Below are 20,912 nucleotides of genomic sequence, written 5' to 3'. Positions count from 1 at the left end.
ATTTCAAAATAAATAACAAGTTTTAAATCATTAATTATATTTTAACAAAGGCATTTTTATGCACTCAAATGTGTTTCTATCTGCCATTTACAAACGTTGCTGTATTTGTTTTTACGTTGATTTGAAATATACGAATGATTTATGAACACATTCACCCTAGTTTGGGACAGAGCAAATACATTCAAAATACATAATAGTTTTACGGCAACAAATGTGAAGCTTCGTATAAAAATATATCCTGGAATTGAAAGTTCATATGCATTTATATTGTTTTTAAAGGTCAAAACATACGGTCCTGCTAGAGAATTTTAGGTTTTTGACGTACTTAATGTAATTTACCTTAACATTTCAAATAAATGTTTATTGTTATCTCCCTTTGGCCTTTAAACTTGTCAATTAAAGAAAAACCGTATATTTTGACGTAAGTTATACGCCTAAACTTGGTCATTGTAAAATTGTGTTTGTTTCCCTTTTTCCATTTAGTTCACATCTATTTTAAAATAGCGTATTCCACGATAAACAGAGTTTTTACGTACATTTGAACATTCGAAAATGCAAACTTTGTTCGCAGGGGACACAGGTATATTCTTAATGATATACAATTAACCATTTTTCCTATCTTGGTAGAAAAAGAGTTTCTTTTCAAATAATTTGTCAATATGGCGTGCCGTGTTCAAATAGTATACGGGAACATGAGTTTTCTGAACGCATTTCTTCTTAAATGGATAAAGGTGATCAAAGTTTAATGACACAAGTTCAGTAATTTAGGTAAATGTATACTGTAGATTGTAATGCTGTTTTAATATTTCGGCATATTAAAATACCCCGATTATTTGATAACTAGATCGTTTTGGGGGTGATTATTTTTTTTTCCATTAAGGGTTTTCGTTAATATTTGTAGGATTACCAAACATGATTTTGTTTGGTCTCATTGATAACTTAATTATTCTTTGTTATAATGAATGATATGTGTCATGCGTGTGGCATTAAAAATAATCTATCAAGAAAAGCAGTTTGAAAACTTTTACCTTGGAAAGCTCATTATGGCAAATGAAACCAGAACATTTCACGGTGTGATAAATTTGCCATGTTTAAAATTAACTGAAATAAATCGAAGGCGCCTAGAGCACGAATAAAAGATTGCCTCATTTGAGACGGACACTAATCCAGTCCTAAACAGTTTAAAAATGAGATTTATACTAGAATATACTACGGTTACAAAGTAACTATGCAAAATCATAATAATTGTGGGCCACATGTTGAGTAAGCTCCCTATAGAAAAGCTCCTGTTTGGTTTGATTAAACCCGTCGTGCAGGGACGGGGATTCCTGTGCGAGTGTTGTTAATCTGCGTGCAACACCTTGTGCGCCAGCACCTTAAAGTATCACAACTATGGTGGTCTGGTACAAAGCAGCTAAATTTTACATACACCTTTTGGCTATAATCATTGCGGCTTCAAAATGCATACACATTCGGCACTTTAAATATCAAACAATAAATGCACTACACTTGCAATACCAATAAACATGGGCATTCGGATTATAAAATTTCATACACCTTTTTTACTCTAAATTATACATAGAAGCGTTACTCTATTTGGCTTTACATTTTCTTTCTTAATTCAGAGGACTCACACTTTGGCTTTAACTTTTTGCTTTCTCAATCCTTTCCGCACATCAACATTCGCAATTTGTTTTTCTTTACAAAAATGCTGCACCCTCTCTAACTTTGGTATCAAATTTTTAATTTCCAAATTTCACGCACGGGTTACGTCTTTTTGATTTATAATTTTTAATTATTTTTCTTTTGTTTATGTTAGGTTATCTTTTTTTGTTTTGTTTTTTAAAGTATTAATCATATACCAAAGCCCAGCAAAGGGCCGACCATGCAGACCTATTAAGGTATAGTCAGGTAGTTAAACTCCTCTCCGTCAGTTCGATAGAATGTCGATTATACAGATCTGTTTGTATTTGCATATAGTAAGGTCGTTAAATTCCCTCAGTCCCAAGAAGACGGATAAAAAGCATAAAAAGGAATGAAAAGTATTGACTTATAAGTACCGAAAACGTTTGTGGTAAATTATTTTTTATATAAATGTGTTATTTTCTAATTCTTGTTCACATTTTACTTTCGGTGGGGGGGGGGGGGGGGCTTGGGGGAGGGAGATGGGACAGGAATTTTCATGCTGAACGGATTTTTTTGGCAAGCTTCCCGGGCCAGATGATGTTAATATAAGAAAATTTTGAATGTGGGACACTTTTTTGTAAGTCAAGGTGCTAGCCAACTGCGAAATTTCATTTCAGTCAAAATCAGGGCAAGAAATATTTTCATCTTAAAACCCAGCATCCTCCCCCACCCCTTCCCCTTGGAAATGGAACGGTCCGTGCCTGATACATGATTTTTATTTTAGTTAAAATACTACTTACATGTAACTATCCGACTGAAATGGTGAAACCGGTGAAGGGAGACAACCACAATTTATATTATGTCTTATAATTGTAAGCCTAAGCTACTTGCGTTAACGTACGTTGGTTTCGTTTTAAACTTAAGATTCTTTGCTTAACCCTACAAAATTGTGTACTACCCCTACCTTCCCTTTGGGTCTTCCTAAGAATAACATTTAGCCACTATCAGTATTTATACTGGTAAAATTCCCAAGTTGTGTCTCTATGAGATTAAACATAAAGATCATATCTTGGAACCAGTCGGTATAGAAAAACAAAACATCTATGAATATCATACATCTCTTCAAAAGACGCATGGATTGTAAATCAGCTGTATTTACAAAGTGCAACCTAAGCATTAATTGAGATTTTTTTTATTAGTCTTAAATAGAACTATATGCCATAACATATACAACTAAAGAGTACTAAATGTATTGTCCGACAACCCGCGACAAGAAATCATAAATTAAAAGTATCATAGACATATACAACTACCAGTTACTGATGTCCGATGGACTAAAATGGCAACAGCTTATGTTTGTCTAGATCCAGCTGTAAATTCCAGTCCGTAGTCCAAATCCTGTTTAAGTGTACTCACAATCACAGCATATTGTATTAAGTATTATCAAAATATGATAAAAAGGCATATATATGTAACACTCCCAAACGTGTCCATCCCCCAAAACGTGTCCGATATCTCCAAACGTGCCTATTTCGCCCAAACGTGCCAGATTTCACATCCCCCAAACGTGTCCGATAATTGTTATTCGCCAAAAACGTGTCCACTTTAAACGCCAGAACGTCTCAAAACTTTTATCGCTAACATGACTTCAGTGAAGTCAATAACGTTTACGGCAATTCAATGATAGTGGACACGATTAAAGACGTCGGGTTTTGGTTAAAAGATTCTAAAAAAGATCAAATTCTATCCAAGAACATCTGGAGTAAAGGTGTAATGATGCGTATAGGCAAATGTCCAAGCCACAGTGAAAGATGAAATGACTAAAATAAACAGACACTGGATAGGAAAAGAATGGCCCAATAAAAATGTATTTTTACTTGGAGTGGTTTTCATTTTTTTTAGATTTAAAATGGAGGTACTTCGCACTTAAGAAATCAAAAACTTGTTCCCAGTGCTTCAACTATTCATTAAGTCGTCATTTATTAGGATTAGTTTGTTCAACGTCAGTTGTTAATATCTAACATGGATGCAAGTTAATTTGCAACATATAAATTAATTCTTGACGTTTGATTGCTTAATGTCCAGTGGCATATACGTCATGCATATTTAGAGCGAACATGAAAATTGCAATATATTAGTTTTTGTACAGTTACATTCATCGTATTACTAAGTGAATTATTTTGTACTAATATACTCCGTTACTGTAACTATCTTAATAATATATGAAAGTATAGCACAGCCTGCTTCCTACTGAAGTGGGGTCTGGGCTTTTAACGAATTACTGTCCCATTTTTACAACAACAAAATAAAACTAAGGTTCCTTTAATAATATCGATTGGATTTGTATTAAAACAACATATCAGATTACGAATCACTATAACGGTGGACACTTTTTTTAAATATGGACTCGATTAAACGTTCATAAAAGGAAGACTTGACCTCATATGGACAAGTTTAAGGGATTGGACACGTTTGGGCTTTTTTTTTTTTTTAATTTACACGATTGGGCGTTCATAAAAAGGACATATTTTGGCGCCCTTTAGCAACTAGACATGTTTTGGAGTACAGTGACGTCAAATGGACACGTTTGGGGAAATCAGACACTTTTGGGGGGATGGAAACGTTTCTGAGTGTTACTTATATATTTTGAATAATTTTTGTAACAACTTTGAAACTTAAAAATATCATTTTCGAAATACAATCGTATACAAACTTTATTTTTTTGACATTTCCCCCTCTTGTTTGCGGTTGTCACAACGGAAAAGAGCTATACATATAATGTCGATATTTTTGAATTTCTGAAAGAAACTGTACCTTCTGTGTAAAATATTTGCAGATGATATAACGATTATAAATATTTTCACTGAAAAAAATGGAAGTATTTGAGTACGAAAATGTACGGAGTGTTTATTTTTCATTTTCTTGCCCTTGATCACTTATAGAACCTTAGGGTATTATCAGTCAAGTTGTCTGTCGTTCTTATGTGCTGCCATGATTTATAACAAACTTTCATAAATTCTCCTTTGATAAATATGGAAATTAATCAAAAACTAAGCTTCCAACTGAGGCGAAATTGACCTTAGATAGGTTTCGATATTCGTCTTGACGTTTTTATGTATTTTCACATCCTCGTCTGAAGTTAATCCAGAAACTCGCTCCGGACACAGCAAATAAGGAAAGTGTTTTTGTTGTTTTTTATTTGTTGTGTTTTTGTAGCTGGAACCTTTTTCATTTATTAACAATCACCAAAATACAGAAAAAAATATGATATTAATGTCAATGAGACAAGTATCAACACTTATATGTTAGTTACTAATATGTGTTTGAAAATTAATACAAGCTTAAAAATAAAGCATGTTATAAAACTGTTAAGGTATGACTATTTAGAAGGAATCAAATTATTTGTTTCCAAGATTTAATTCCACATCACTGTTCGCAATGGAACATCTACTGCGTGAAAGATTAATGATTTCAATCATGAACACCGATACACTCATATAATTCATTTAAGATTTGAAATTACTTAAATGTAAAATTGCAGTACTTGTTTGAATCAAGCGTATGTTAAAGTTTTTTCTGTATATATTCAAAATCTACCTTAAGTTTACAAACTTTTGTATCCCCTCAACTTCGAAAAAAAATGTTTTATTTCATTTTATTTGTTTTATCTATCAGATTTCAATGTATAACAGTAAACATGGTTTCAAATATAACAGCATTTACCAAATTCTAATTTAGCGTCTTCATCATGATATAATTTGTATAAATCATTTGACCAGAATTTGGAGCATTTGCAGTTTCTTTACATTTAACAGTGTTAATTCAAAATGTTATGTTTTGAAAAACTATCCATTGAATTAAAAAACATACGTTGATGTTTTTTTTTATCATTTAAAAAATTCCATACAGTTGCCTACAACATAGAACAATGACATTCTTAAATCATTTTCCCCAAAATTTACAAAACTTTCCCTTAAATAATGTGTAAAACTCAAAGTATGCAATCTAGGAAAATGTGAAAGTGAGTGGTTATTGAAAATCTTTTTGTATGGAACAGCTTTGAAACAGAAATTATGCGTTTGCCCTATTTTGTTTTTTGGTTGTTTGTTCGGTCGTAATTTTTGCAACAACAAGCCTCTGGTTAAACACCAAAAACAAACACAGAACATACCTCTTGAATGCACTTAAAAAATGAAACAAATGCATTTGTGATTATTTATTGCCATCATTTAGCTATTTGATAACATATATTAAAAAAGTAAAATTACAAAAAGTACCGAACTCCGAGGTAAATTAAAAACGGAAAGTCCCTTAAAAAATGGCAAACTCAAAAGCTCAAACACATCAAACGGATGGAAAACACGTCATATTCCTGATTAGGTACAGGCATTTCTTAATGTCGAATATGGTAGTTTAAACCTGGTTTTATAGCTATAGTCCTTGGATGGTGTAAACTTCCCACTCACACCATACACCATTACACCATTCACCATACACCATTACACCATACACCTTGTGCCATTACACCATACACGTTACACCTTTGCACCACACACCTTACACATTACACCATACACCATTCCCCATTCTATCTACACGATCTGAAATTACCCATAATGCAATTAAATTTCAAAGAAAGCGTTCGACTACAAAATTATTTATTTGATTTAAAAAACGAATTTTGATCACAATATTGTAAATTAATGTATAAGATCAAAATCTCCGTCGTCATGCCTATGATGGTTATATAAACAATAGAGATTAAATATATATACATGTATTTGTAAATAAAGTACCCATGAAACTTTGTTTGTAATGCAAATTTATCCGCGATCTGCCTATCTATAAATTAAAAACGATATTGGTCGCAATGCTATTATTATCGGTTTTAACATGTAGCGTAAATCTTATAAACTTGGTTTTCAGATAAGATCGATAAACAATGCCAAAAATGAATAGTACTTAGATCAAATAAAATAATCATGATAATTGAAAATAATATTGGTGTACAGTTAATCATGCTTATGGCCAGCGTAATATTAATAATATTTCTTTTTTCTGCACCAATTAACAGTGCAAGTATGCATGTCCTTTTTTTATTCAAATAATTGAATCATCACAAAAAATCAGTAGTTTTCACATCTCAGACTGGCTCCAATATAACATTTTTTTTTACTGTCTCAGGAAAATATATATATATTTTATCTGTAGTTTTGATACTTCAGGATGACTGGTACATGTACAACATGTACAACAAAATTATTTTAAGCATCAACCAAAACTGCCCATATTTGCACTTAATTATAAAATTGAGAATGGAAATGGGGAAGGTGTCAATCTGTTAATTTATATAGGGTTAAAAAATTTGGAAATATTTTTGCCCTCTTTTTATTAAAAATATTGTCTCGCAACAAAATTTCAGTAATTTTCATACCTCAGGCTGACTCATATAACAAAACTATTTTAACGCATCAACCAAAACTGACAATGATATTTTCATTTTATTATATAGATCTATATAGCCGCATAGTAAATCAGCAATATTTTGATATCAGGATGGATTGTATAAGACAAATGACAGCAACATTGCAATACAACATGTACAATGACAACAAAAATTTGTCCCCATCAATCTAGAATGCCAGCATGTCCTCTTTTTATTCAAAATATTGTCTCGCAACAAAATTTCAGTAGTTTTGATACCTCAGGTTGACTCGTATAACAAAATTATTTAAACGTATCAACCTAACCTGACCATATTTGCACTTTATTATGTACATCTATATAGCCGCATAGTAAATCAACAATATTTTGATGTCAGAATGGATTGCAACATTGCAACACAATGACAACAAAAAATACTTTGATCTGATCCAAATGAATAATGTATAAGATCCATTTGGTCGCTGTGTAGTCCTTTGTAGACGAAACGCGCGTCTGGCGTACACATTTATAATGCTGTTTTTTTTTATGTATCACAATATCTATGTTAAATCAATATTTTCACCTTGATTTGTGTAGACCAACGTCAATGAATTATTGCTTGTTTGCGATTTGTAAATGTATCTAATTAGTGGTCAAGGGAACAATGGTCATGAATGAACCGTTTCCTTATGTCGAGATGTCGATGTCAAAATGAGACAGGTTTATAATCCTTCAATTTAAGACAAGCCAAACTATCAAAATTCTATAGCAATTTCATCGCATGTCCGATATAACCAATCAGATTTCGTAAAGTTTATATTCGATTTATGAGTTTGACTATCCCGTTGGTATATTTCGCCTCTCTTTAGTGGCATTAATGATGCATTGTAGCGAAGTTTAAATTGTAGTTTTAGAGATATTGGGTTTCTTTCTTTAACAATAGGTACACCTGTCAATGATTACACAATTAATCAACGAAGCATGATTGTTATTTACTATAACAAAAAATAAGTTTAAATGTTATTGTTATTCAAGTTTTTGTGGTTGATAGATTTAGAAAAAAGGAATTTTACACTTCATGGATTTAAAAATTATGCTGTAGAACAGTTTTTGCGTAGAATATATAATAAGGCATTTTATTTAAATGTATTTTAGAATAGGCTTTATTTGAAAAATATATACATTATAGGACCTTCAATTCTAATTTAATAATTACTGCACTTTTTCAACAGTGTTTAAATGAATATAGTCAACAGAACGGTTTTTAAAAGATTATTGCCAGTAAAGCCCAAGGACATCCATTCTCACTTATCCTTATTGTAACACATTTGATTTCGTCATCATTGCATTTGTGTCTTAAATTAACTTCATGTGTGCGCAGCCTTTTATAATATTTCACTTTCATCAGCTAGAAAAATGTAAAACAAAGATCAACATTTTATTCATTTAACTGCATACATTTTCAAGTTTTCATAGTAACAACAAACAAAAGAACTATGTCAATTGAACCTGCTTTGATAAAATAACTGCACTTGAATTTTTTCTAGATAACATTTTATTTCGCTATGGAGATTCCGTATATCGTCAAGTTATCGGAATTTCAATGGGGACTAACTGTGCACCACTTATTGCGGACCTGTTTCTGTATTGTTACGAATAAATGACTAAAATCAGTAAAGACCCATCGAAACAACATCTGTTACAAAAATTTAATAACACTTTTAGATATTTGGATTATATATTGGCTCTCAATAATGACGACTTCAGTATGTACACTAAAGAGATTTATCCTGCTGAACTGACTTAAAGTAAAGCTAATACTAACAATGGACACTGCCCCTTCCTGGATCTTAATATATTTATCTTTAACGGGAAGCTAAATACTAAAATTTACGATAAAAGAGATGATTTTTCATTTCCTTTTGTTAATTATCCATTTTTAAATGGTGACGTTCCCTTGTCATCATCTTATGGTGTATGTATATCTCAACTTGTTCGATTCGCTCGTGTATGAAACAACGTATTTGATTTTGAACAAAATAAATAGCTGTATGACTGAAAAATTATAACACCAGGGTTTTTGATTAACTTGTCAAAACATTTACCAAATTTCATCATCGGCACAAGGAAATGATTCTTAAATAGAAATCAACGTGCAGCCATCTTATACGTTCAGGTATTTCACATCCAATCTTTTATGGTAATATACTGTACAAGGCACAGCAATATCGTCATTCACTTCAAAAGCTAATCAAACCTTTTAACAGACTTATTCAGAAGGGATATAGTTAAATATGGCATTTTTCAAAGTTAATATTGATTCACTCATAGGGTCTTTGCATCTGAAATAAACACATTTGTTCTGAAACCAGTTGTTGGCATGATACGGGTTATGTTCTTTTCGTATATTTTATGATGGTATGATACTAACCTCCTAACGGGATTGTGCTTGATTTTCATATGATGAAGACATAATCTTTCAATCAGTCTAATTGAGGTCTAATTGTTTTAAACTGAGTTTTACTCTGTGTATTGCTGTGTGTTGGTTTATTTTACAATGGATAGAGGTATAGGGGAAGGGTTGAGATCTCACAAAACTTGTTTAACCCCGCCGCATTTTATGCACCTGTCCCAAGTCAGGAACCTCTAGCCTTTGTTAGTCTTGTATGTTATTTTAAAAAAACTTGGTTCATTTATATGTTTCGGAGTTTAGTGTGACGTCTTTTTCTCTAACCTAGTACACATTTTTGTTTAGGGGCCAGCTGAAGCCCGTCTCCCGGTGCAGGATTTTCTCGCTGTGTTGAAGACCCATTGGTGGCCTTGGGCTGTTTTCTGCTCTTTTGGTCTGGTTGTTGTCTCTTTGAAACATTCCCCGTTTCTATTCTCAATTTTATTGATATATTTGTACGCATTATATCTAAATGTTCTGCTGGTGACAGCGTTGACGATTTTGGCGTTTAGATTAAGTCTATATTGTCGACTTAACGGAGACATTCCTGTATTGTAAGATAAATCAAACTTGTAAAATTAAAAATGATTTAATGGGTTATTGTTTTTCTTTTTTAAGACATCGATTTATTTATCTTAATGAAAGTTTTCAAACCTTTAAATTTTTAACTCAAAATCTAAATATATCTGCCTGATTGGTATTACCTTTGTTTGTCTGCAATATATTGTTTGCATATTTTCAATGAAAAGAGATATACCTGTTGCTACTAAAATATTTTTACAAATATTTTTTCGATTTTCTAATTGCATTTATCAAACGATCAATTTGAATAGCATGTTAATAAAAACGCGGGAAAATGTTTGAATCAGATTTGATCGATATTTCAAATGATCTGTTAAGCTTTCCTCAAAATTCGATTCTTACCTCGACTTCTGGATAAATATACTGGTGCTGTAATAAGCAATGCCTCAGTGATCACTTTAAAAATTGAGATACATTTCAAAAATTTAAACCATGTACTGTTAATATTTTCGACTGTTTAAAGTCACCTGCTACAAATGAATCAAATCCTATTTCTACTTGTTAACATACGGTGTCCTATAGTTGTAAATTTGTCTGTGTCATTTGGTCTCTTGTGGGAGAGTTTTATTATTGTCAATCATACCACATCTTCTTATTTTTATATCAAAAAGGGAAGAGGAGCACGTGTAAGACATATAATATGTTAATAACGAGTCCAGATTTCACTAGTAACTTAACAGCAAAAACTTATTATACAAAATCTGTTGAGCCTCTGGACTGTTCCGCGGTTAATGTCCTTTATGGAATTGAATGTACTTTATGTTGATGAAACTCGACAAACATTGCGTAAAAGGATGAATCAACAACGGTCTAAAAATAAAGATCCGCAATTCAATGTTCTTTATAACCATTTTAATCAACCGGACCATGATCCTTCTTTATGTTTGAAAGTACGCATCATCGAGAAAATTTATCACTACACCAATAGCCCTATACTAAGAACTACTTTCCGAAAAGATAGAAAAAAAAAACTGGATAAGGGAACTATGTACTGCAATGCCATATGGTTGCAATGATAACATCAAAGAAGTAGGAAATTTGTCAAGTCTAGCCTGCAGTGATGTAAATTTAATAAGCTTATTTAATACTACGTTAAGACACCAGCGTAGTCATGGGCAAAAACATTATCATCGGCCAAATGTAAAAAAGTCGTCAAAATCTAGATTGTCATCCGGGAGCTTTGATTTCCTTCTTTCATATCTTCATCATTCGCTAGGGTTACATTACATTAATTTATCCTCTAGAACTAGAAACTAATGAAACAACAGATACGGCTTCCTCCGCCTCATTTTTAGACTTATAACTCGAATTTGACATAAGCGGTCACCTCAGTTCAAGAAATTATTATAAACGAGACGATTTTAACTTTGAAATTATCAATTTCCCTCACCTTAGTAGCAATAAACCAACTTCACCTGCATATGGGATATATATTTTCCAACTCATTCTGTACTCAAGAGCTTGCAGCTGCTACTCAGACTTTATAAAACGTCAATAGTGTCTGCGCAGAAAAATTGATGAACCAGGGTTATGTCAAAGAACGTCTCGTATATTTTCTAAAAACGTTCATCGGACGATACCAAGACATTGTTGATAAATATTACGTATCAACTTCACAAATAATACATGATGATTTTGATGTATAGATTGTACGTACTGACGTTGTTTATCATCTCAATTACGTATTATAGTGTTCTTTTATTTGTCTTTGTATATTATTAACCTAAACTGTTTAGTCCATTTTTGTGTTATTGTGCTATGGTAATTTTTTGCATTCCTGTCTTTCGTTTTTGCTAATGTGGTTTGTCTATATGCCATTTTGTTTTTCTTTGTTGACATATTTGTTTGTTGGTATAGTGATTAAGATTATACCACAATGTTGACTGATGTACCACTTTTTTGACATTTTTACCTATTATTTCTGTTAGATTTGTTCACCCATTGTTGTCAATATAACGGAATTTTATGCGACTGTATTACAATCGACAGGTAACTAATAGCAGGATTTCTGAAACAGTCATTTTGGTCTGATCAAGTCTTAGGAGACTGAATTTATCGCAGGGAAAAACATTAAGACTTTTTCAGACTTTCAGACGCTGTTCCGACCTATAGTTTTCTGTCCGTCCAGTCATGTCAATATAAACAAGACAGATTGCTCTAGCGTTCGATTAAGACTTGATCCGACCACGTTTAGATCAAATCAGACCAAAGGTAAAAATGCTGGTTAGATTTTGTAAGATCGTGTTCAGTCGTGTTAAGGTTTTAGATTTTCGGATACAAAACGTGCGACACTTTCAATGTGTTTATCAGAGGTTGGTCCCCCTTTCTGAATAAAATAGACAAAGCTTGGAGAATAATCTTTTGTGGTCCATTAATTTAATATTGTATGTCCATTTCATTAGATAACGTATGCAATTAACAATTCATTTTTTTCCGATAGAAGTTTTAACATTTAATTGGTTATATAAGAAAAGAATAATTGTTGTAACAAGAAAAATGTGTAAGTCATAAAAACTTTGCAATCGTGCTTTCTAGCATTAAGTAATCCTGTATTTATTCCATCCGTTTGTAAAGATATAATGATAAGTAATATTTCTCAAAAATGTTCTTAAACAAATTTTCGTCTTTGTGATTCGATATGAACTTTCAAAATCAGTTTCAACATGGGTGTGATTTCTAACTTACCAATGATACATATTAATCATTTGTTTGCATTTGTACGAATTCCAAAAACTATTATCAAATCACTACGCCCTATATATAAATAATGTAAAATAATTGCTCTCATCCATATAAAATTTGTCAAGGAAAATATATTCTGAGTATCTGATTTACTTTAATTTTTTTTTTTTTAACTTTCGACAGATTTTAAATGAAAGTTATTTACATTTCAATAAACGGATTATCTGAAAAATATAAAATGGCATAAGTTAAGAAACGATTGATAAAAAGAAAATGTACATAATTATAAATCTAGTGTACGGTTTATATTTCTGTTTCGTAGCATAGTTGTTTTTATAGCACCAGTGTTACTTTTCATTTTCAGCGAGACCTGATTTTTCGGAATTGATAAAAAACTATGAAAAAACGTAACGAACTGACGTGTAGTAATAACCGGTATCAGTTTATAACATTTTCATTTCTAAAAAAGAATATGCAAATTAAGTAAATTTAGGGTATTTATACCATATCGTTGCATTCAAAAGTCTTTAACTAAAGTAAATGATTGATAGAAATACATTGATTTTACTGTATCCATCGTAAAATTAATGTCCTGTGTCAAACATTAAATATCGATGACCACTTAGATGTTCAACTGATTCAACAGAAAATGAAAGTTAGATTAGGTTCAAATGCAGTTCATTACGCTACAATTATAACCATTATGTATATTCTATAAATATTTATGTCGAGGAAAAGACACAAGCGACATGGATAGGCATTGATTTGTTCTAGCCTGATACGACGAGCGAGTGTCGGCAAAAGGTCATGTTTACCCGAAGATATTGTTGTGAATCTGAGCCAAATTGACCTATGTTCCAACTTTACTCATAAATAATGCGTGCTTGTGAAAAATAAGTAAATATTAATCTCGAATGAGTATGTTGGGTATGTTGAACAAAAGACCTCCCGTACTCGATGAGAGAAAGCTGCTGAGACTACCAATGCTAATTGTTAGACAGAATAATAAGTACATCAGTCATATTCATATAATCAAAATATGCACACTTGTGTTAAAAAAAACTATTTTAAATGTTCAAGGAATGCTCTGATTTCAATAATTAAATCTTTCTCTGTTGCTTTCGATTGATATCATCCTGCATATCATGTAATATTGTTCGCTGAACGTTCAACGATCATAGCCAAGCATGTGCACTTCGGAATTCAATCTATAGATAGAAATAGATAAACCTGTTTTAAATTATGTACATTGGAAATCATGAATCGTGTGTCGTGTTCGACCTTTAATCCTTTAATCTATAAAATTATCGTAAATTACTATTAATATAATTATCATTTTGCATCTACGTAACTCTATATGCGTGTTTTTGCCACTTTACCTAGAAAGATGTGCATATATTATAATTTTATTTCAGTCAAATTTCGTTGTTCAATTTGCTACTCGTCTACAAAAAAAAAAACATCACTTATTGTTTCATTTTTGCCATCGGAGTTCTTGTTAGGTATATTATGTCTTTTATGATCTCTCAAGTAGATATCAAACATGAATCCAGAGTTTTGCAGAATAAAATGTAAATTTGTTTTCGGTTGCATTCAGGCTGAGAGAAACACAATTTGTGTTTTATTTCAAATAATTGCAGAAGATTTTTAGTACGGATATAAAACTATTGTTAATTTTTTCCGATTTGCAAATATAATTTAATGGATATTTTTCTGCACATGGTAGATGAACATTGTATTATCTGACTTTTATCAGAGGTCCGTCAAATCTTGAAAATATGACGATCCCGGGAATCACACGTTGCTATATAGAATTCTTGTAAAATTCAAAAACTTGCAGTACTGTCATATTTGATATTTCTCCTTTTAAAACGAAAGTGTTAAAAAAAGAAGGCGAAAACGGGAAAAGGGGGAGGGTTATAACACGACACGTTCTTCGCAATTTAATGTTGAACGAATTGTAACTATCTGACATTTTTTTCATATTTCGAATACACAATCAAATCTCTAACTTATGCATGTTTGCAGTTATTTTTTTATTGACAGGTTTCTGAAGGCTTTTGATTGGATATCAGTTTAATGTAGGCATGGCAATCTATCACTTTTATCCAATCAGTTGTCGTATAAAACAAACCTGTGTGCGTTGATGCTTGAACACTGTCGACAAAGATTTTTTTATAATGAATTGATCGTCAAAAGGATGTTGTTGCTACTGTAGACTTGTCATATAAAAAATAGCTTATATATGTAGGACTCGGAGGTGCGATGGGGACGCTGAAGTGCGATGGTCACGCTGAACTGCGATGGTCCGCGCCGAAGTACGATATTCCTTTCGCTGAAGTGCGATGGTTTGGCATGACGTTTGTATATTGTGACGTTTTCATATACAACGTTACATCAAATACAACATAGATTCGCAGGCAGGAGAATAAGATTTTGTAGATTAAAGTTTCATGCGAACAAAAGAAATGAAAAAAAGTAACGAAGGATTCAAGTCCAGAACAAGTTTGAGCAGTGCTGGCGAATATTATAAAAATATTTAAAGCTAAGTCAAAGCGACAAAAATATGAACTTGGTTTGCAGATGAGCTAACCAGTGTTTGGAAGAATGCCGCAAACCTTTTGTTCGACAAATAAAATGTCTTGATCTAAATATTAATTTTGACTTCTCTTCAAGTATGCTTTACACGATTTTGTGTGGACAATTCAATGATGAAATTACTTACTAGCATTAGCAATGTTTTTGCTATATTAAGTTGATTAGTAAGAACACCGTCAATGTAGCCTTATTTTATTGTGGTTACAGTGTTTAATTAACCTGACTGGTCCCTAGGTGTACTTCCCTATATATTTTATTCTCCTCAGCGGCGAATCAGCTAATTTCAGTTTTTGGTGGAAAACGTGACAAGTACTATTATATAGACCTACACGCCGTGACTACTAATATTTCTGACACCATACTACTGCGTACTTATTTAAGAATTGGCAAATTCAAAATTAGATTAAAACAAATGAAGATTTTAAAGTTTTTGGTTTTAAACTAAACAGAAATTGAAAGGATCTTTCAAATGCGAGGCTAGCAGCTACTTTGGTCAAATCTGAATAATGTTATTTCATTTAAACATCTCGTGTACATATTGCTTTTTACTCTATATCACAGGCAGACCATCGCACTTCAGCGTAACCACCATCGCACTTCAGCGTAACCACCATCGTTCTTCAGCGTAGTTATCAACAAGTTAGCGTCATAATGTCACCATCGCACTTCAGCGTGTTAACCAACGCACTTCAGCGTGGACCAACGCACTTCAGCGTGACCATTGCGGTTCGGAGTACCATCGCGGTCCCGAGTCCTGCATATATATTAAGAATAAAAAAGTGTTGAAAAAGAAATATTACTATACATTTGAAGGAAATTTAGACTAATTCACTTGCTGTGATATACAGATGAAGAAATAACGCCGAGTGTAACGAGGATAAAACAAATTTTATTTTATGCTAAAAATGATATATGTTCCAATCAAAAAAGAAGCGTACGCTCTGTTTGCCCCCTGAATCCGCCACTGACCTTACAATTACGACATAGTTAATAAATTAACAACTTTGTAGAAAGCGTGTTTTCCTTAAACTGGGGACATGTTATGATATATTATGGACAATGTAAATCTTAAATCAGTGTTTCAAACTCAAACAAGATAAAAAAATAATTGTAATTTCTTCCAAAAAAAATCACGTATTTTAGAATCACCAAAAAAATGAAATCGGATTTGGACTATTTTTGTGCTCAATGGAATTTATTTAGACTTTTTTAATATTTATTCCTTTATAGTGACAATTCTGAGATCGAAATTAATGAGGTTCATATCTAAGTATGTGCCAAAACAGGAAAAAAAATATAAATTGCAAATCAACCAGACTTCGTTTGGATGTGACATGTCTTTAAAATTAATACAATTGAAATATTGCGGGAGGAGTGGAGAAGTTAAAAGTGATTTTTTTTTCTGTTAATTATGTACTATAAATTTAGGTACATCTTTCAACGATTAATCTTCCTCTGAGTATATGCATGGCACAAGGGAAAGAAAAGCAATTAATCTATACTCAATAACCCTTTTAGTTATGATTTTTCATAAACCGATTTAAAAGTAATAAACCTGTACATGATGTGGGTTATACGTCAATATGACAGCAATATATAGTCCTCAACAAGAAACAGGTGTCTACTCAATATGTCTATAAACACGTCGTGAATACATTGAAAAAAAAAAGTTCTGCCATTAAAACGCAATTCTCCAAATTATGTAACAATTTAGGAAAAAGCCTGAATATAAAAAAAGAATAATAATTTAAAAGGTACTAATCTTTTACTACTTAAAGGAATACTTTCCCCTTTCTTTACCCTACAAGAGAACTTTACTAGGAGCCATGGGTTGAATACCGTCCGCTTATTTCCCGAACGGTCATGTAAATTGTTGGCGTCATGTGTTAAAACAGAAGTAGGAGCCATGCAGATTAAATGACATACATCGATTTTCTTGATGAATAACTATAACATATTAAACAAAATCCTGCGGACAGAATATTGAAAATCGAAATTTAATGTGAAAATGCATATTTTTCGTCGTTTTGTTGCTACTACATTATATACATTAATAGTTCTCTCTCTCTCTCTCTCTCTCAATTTCATCAACATTTGAATTACTGCCTTATTAAGTATACTCTTCCTTATGATAATAAGTCTCGACCTCGATGCCTAGAAGGTGTCAAATAAAAGCAACAGTAGTATACCGCTGTTCAAAGGTCATAAATCGATAGAGAGAAAACAAATCCGGGTTACAAACTAAAACCGAGGGAAACACATCAACTGTAAGAGGAAAACAACGAAAAAACAGAACACAGAAGTGCAACAAAAAACAAACAACAATGCAACATTCATAGAAACGAACTATTAGATAACAACTGCCATATTCCTGACTTAGTACAGGACATTTTAAGAAAAAATGGTGGGTTGAACCTGGTTTTGTGGCTAGCCAAACCTCCGCGCTTTATGGCAATGATACATATACCGATAAAATGACAACATTACATGACGGGAACAGAGTACAAATAAATGCAAAAACACCAAAGACAGAGAAATACATAAATGAAAAATATAATGGAACATTTCGACATTGTAACCACAGAATAACAACGAATAACTAAAATAATTATATCATTATTTTCATATTTTTTTAGAATGCGAGCGTAAAAACTTTTCACCTGTAAAATAATTTTTTTGACAGAATGTTTAACATTTTAAAATTCGTTCTTCTCTATTGCCTTCAAAAGTAAATTCACAAAAATACTAAACTCCCAAGAAAATTAAAAAAGGAAAGTCCCTCATCAAATGGCAAAATCAAAAGCTCAAACACATCAAACGAATGGATAACAACTGTCATATTCCTGACTTGGTACAGGCATTTTCTTATGTAGAAAATGGTGAATTGAACCTGAATCAAGCTAAATGTCATCGTCATATGTATAATGGAAGACAATAAACACTTTTTGATATAGTTGAAATAATTTTAAAACCTAATTGTGACTTTTTATCCTGTGACTGTTTGTCCTTGATTTTTGTCCTGTGACTTTCTGTCCTACATTCGAATAAAAATAAACAAATGCGTTGCATAATAAATCTATTCTAATTAATGGATTTTCTTATTCTTTGAAACTTACGTTGCGAGGAAATCAAGTTAAAAAAAATATTTTGGATCGTAGGTTGCGGCCAAGGTTCTACTAAAGTTTTTAGTTCCCAAATTCGGAAACGTAGCAAGTACGGATTCAGGATTTTGAAAGGGGAGGCGGGGTATTAGTAGTCAATGTTTGGAGTGTCACTTGTAAAAGTCTATACATTTATCATATTGAAGCTACATTAAAGGTGGGACGGGCCACCTACCCCTCCTAAATCCGCCTCTACTTTGTAACATAATGCTTCTGAATACAAATGAAGCTTCTATCCTCTGAAATATAAAGCTAGTTTACGCCACCGGCTCCGGAGTGTTACACCCATGTCTCGAATTCAGTGGCTTTCGTAGCAGACGACACAAAAACTAATCAAAAGAAGAAAACCAGTGACTACCAGTGTTGATAGACGTCACCATGTGCAAACCACAAAAAACAACCAAAAGACATCCAGAGGGCCACTATGGATTTTTCGACTCGCAGTACGTATAAACTACAGTTATTTTACGATACAAGGACAAATAATTCGAAATATTAAAAAAAATCTAAAACATAAAAGAAAAGAACAAATAAGTCAATGCGTCAAGCTCCTTTCGTGTTACAATTACATTAAAAGTCGCCAATTACCTCATGTTAATATCATTTTATATAATTATACCACGTCGAAAGTTCTCTCGTTGATTTCATGCCATAGTGAAGTGACAATGCCTTACTTTTATTTGACCTTTAAATAGGCAGGATTAGTTGCTGCAGATTTTGAAACTTATGATAAACCATATAACAAAATAAAATAGTCCTTAAAGATAAATTTTAACAGAAATCACAGCTGATTAGTGTGAGTGTACCGGAAACGAAGGTAAAAACCTGTCTGGGAAGTTATATGTAATACAAAATGTGTGTATTAGATACACCTTGAGGGCGTTTCCTTGTGATAAATACAGGGCATCCAATTTCATTTAACGACATCTTGGTGTAAATTAAGATACAATTTTGCTAGATAAATAGAACACAAAAACAGACCACTTTACATAATTCAATTTAAAATAATTGAAAATTATCATATTGGTATTTCTTTAACATGATAAACCAGAACCGAATAATGTATGTATGCATTACTCTTTGAATTAACGTATCAATTAGAAAGTAGAACAGAAAGTCACAATAAAAAATAAAAGGACAAAACGTCAAAATATGGTTATTGGGATAATTTTTCTTTGTTTTTCTTTTGGCAAAGATTTAAAAAAAATCTAAAACTTTTACATATTTGAGGTAAACACCGAGAATTACAAATGTACCAGCATACATTTTTGATAGAAAAACATGCTATAAAAGAGACTTCAGAATTGACTAGCTCCATGACTAAGAAAAATACATCCTTTTATGGTTCAAATTAATTTAACCTCTGACCTCCATTCAACAATGCGAAGGAACATTTGCCTAAACTGTGAAATGAAATGATTTAAAACGACTGTAAACATATTAATTTCTGTCCAGTCAATTTTATTTCTTTCAAATCTTTACATAGAATATGGCCTGTATAAAAAAAGTTTCCCGTTGTAATAAAAGTACTAGACTATGTTTACATGGAAATATATGCTACTTCCTACAGAATTTTGTATTTTTAGCTAAACATGTCATTATCGTATATTTGTTTTAAATACTACTCAATTTGCGGTTTTGCGACTTGTTCGTGTAGTTTTAACTATATCGTCTGTAGTGTTTAGAAAGAAGCTCTTATAAAATGTGTTAGAACCTTAAACTACACATACGGAACTATGATACCATGACAGGTGTTCATATGGTGTAATTTAAAATAGCCATGTAATTGCCACGTTTCTCTAATATCATTGATTTTATTACCGGTTGATTATTGGCACGTGCCATCGAACTCAATCTTTAAAGACAGAAAATATTAAATAACACACAAATTACTAATAGAGGAAAAAGATGAAGAAGAATTATTTATTTTAGTGCAACCTGAATAAACAAATAAATACATGTTTTATAATACAAAATAATCGGCCGGTGAAATAGCCTTATGATGCACTTTCTAATAATAATAGGGTATCACTAAACACTGATCAGGACCTCCAGAGTGCACTCATGACATATATAGTGCACTCGGGATTCTTTATAGTCATCGTATATGCACACAAAATGAATGCATATATTCGTTGCACGCTGTTTATTTTGGTGGAAAATTTTGAAAATTAACTTCAATAGATATTTATTATTTTTTATAAAATAATGAGGGCACGTGTCACTGATTGCACAACTACTAGGCCGTGAATTATCCAATCAACAAAATTGATTGGATTATCCTTATTGCTTTTGCATATCATGTTATTCGAACAATGTTTTAATAAAATTGAATTATACGATGTTTTTAAGTTGTTTCTGAATTGTTTAATGTATTAAAATTTACGTTA

At 32.0% G+C, this 20,912-nt stretch overlaps 1 protein-coding gene across 46 annotated transcripts in view; it reads right to left on the bottom strand.

Moving 5' to 3' along the window:
* LOC127719308 (uncharacterized) overlaps positions 1 to 20,912 on the bottom strand; it is a 188,608-nt gene that overhangs the window by 115,977 nt on the left and 51,719 nt on the right. The window contains exon 1 of one of the 46 annotated variants that reach the window (XM_052225355.1): positions 7,634 to 8,700. The exons of the other annotated variants lie outside the window; for them this stretch is intronic. The gene's annotated coding sequence lies outside the window, so the exon portion shown is untranslated. Of the gene's footprint in view, positions 1 to 7,633; positions 8,701 to 20,912 lie in introns of those variants that run through there. 46 annotated transcript variants of the gene reach the window in all.

The sequence above is a fragment of the Mytilus californianus genome, unplaced genomic scaffold, assembly GCF_021869535.1.
Source record: "Mytilus californianus isolate M0D057914Y unplaced genomic scaffold, xbMytCali1.0.p SCAF_11, whole genome shotgun sequence".
Classification (NCBI taxonomy): Eukaryota; Metazoa; Mollusca; class Bivalvia; order Mytilida; family Mytilidae; genus Mytilus; species Mytilus californianus.
This window is presented reverse-complemented; position numbering and strand designations above follow the sequence as displayed.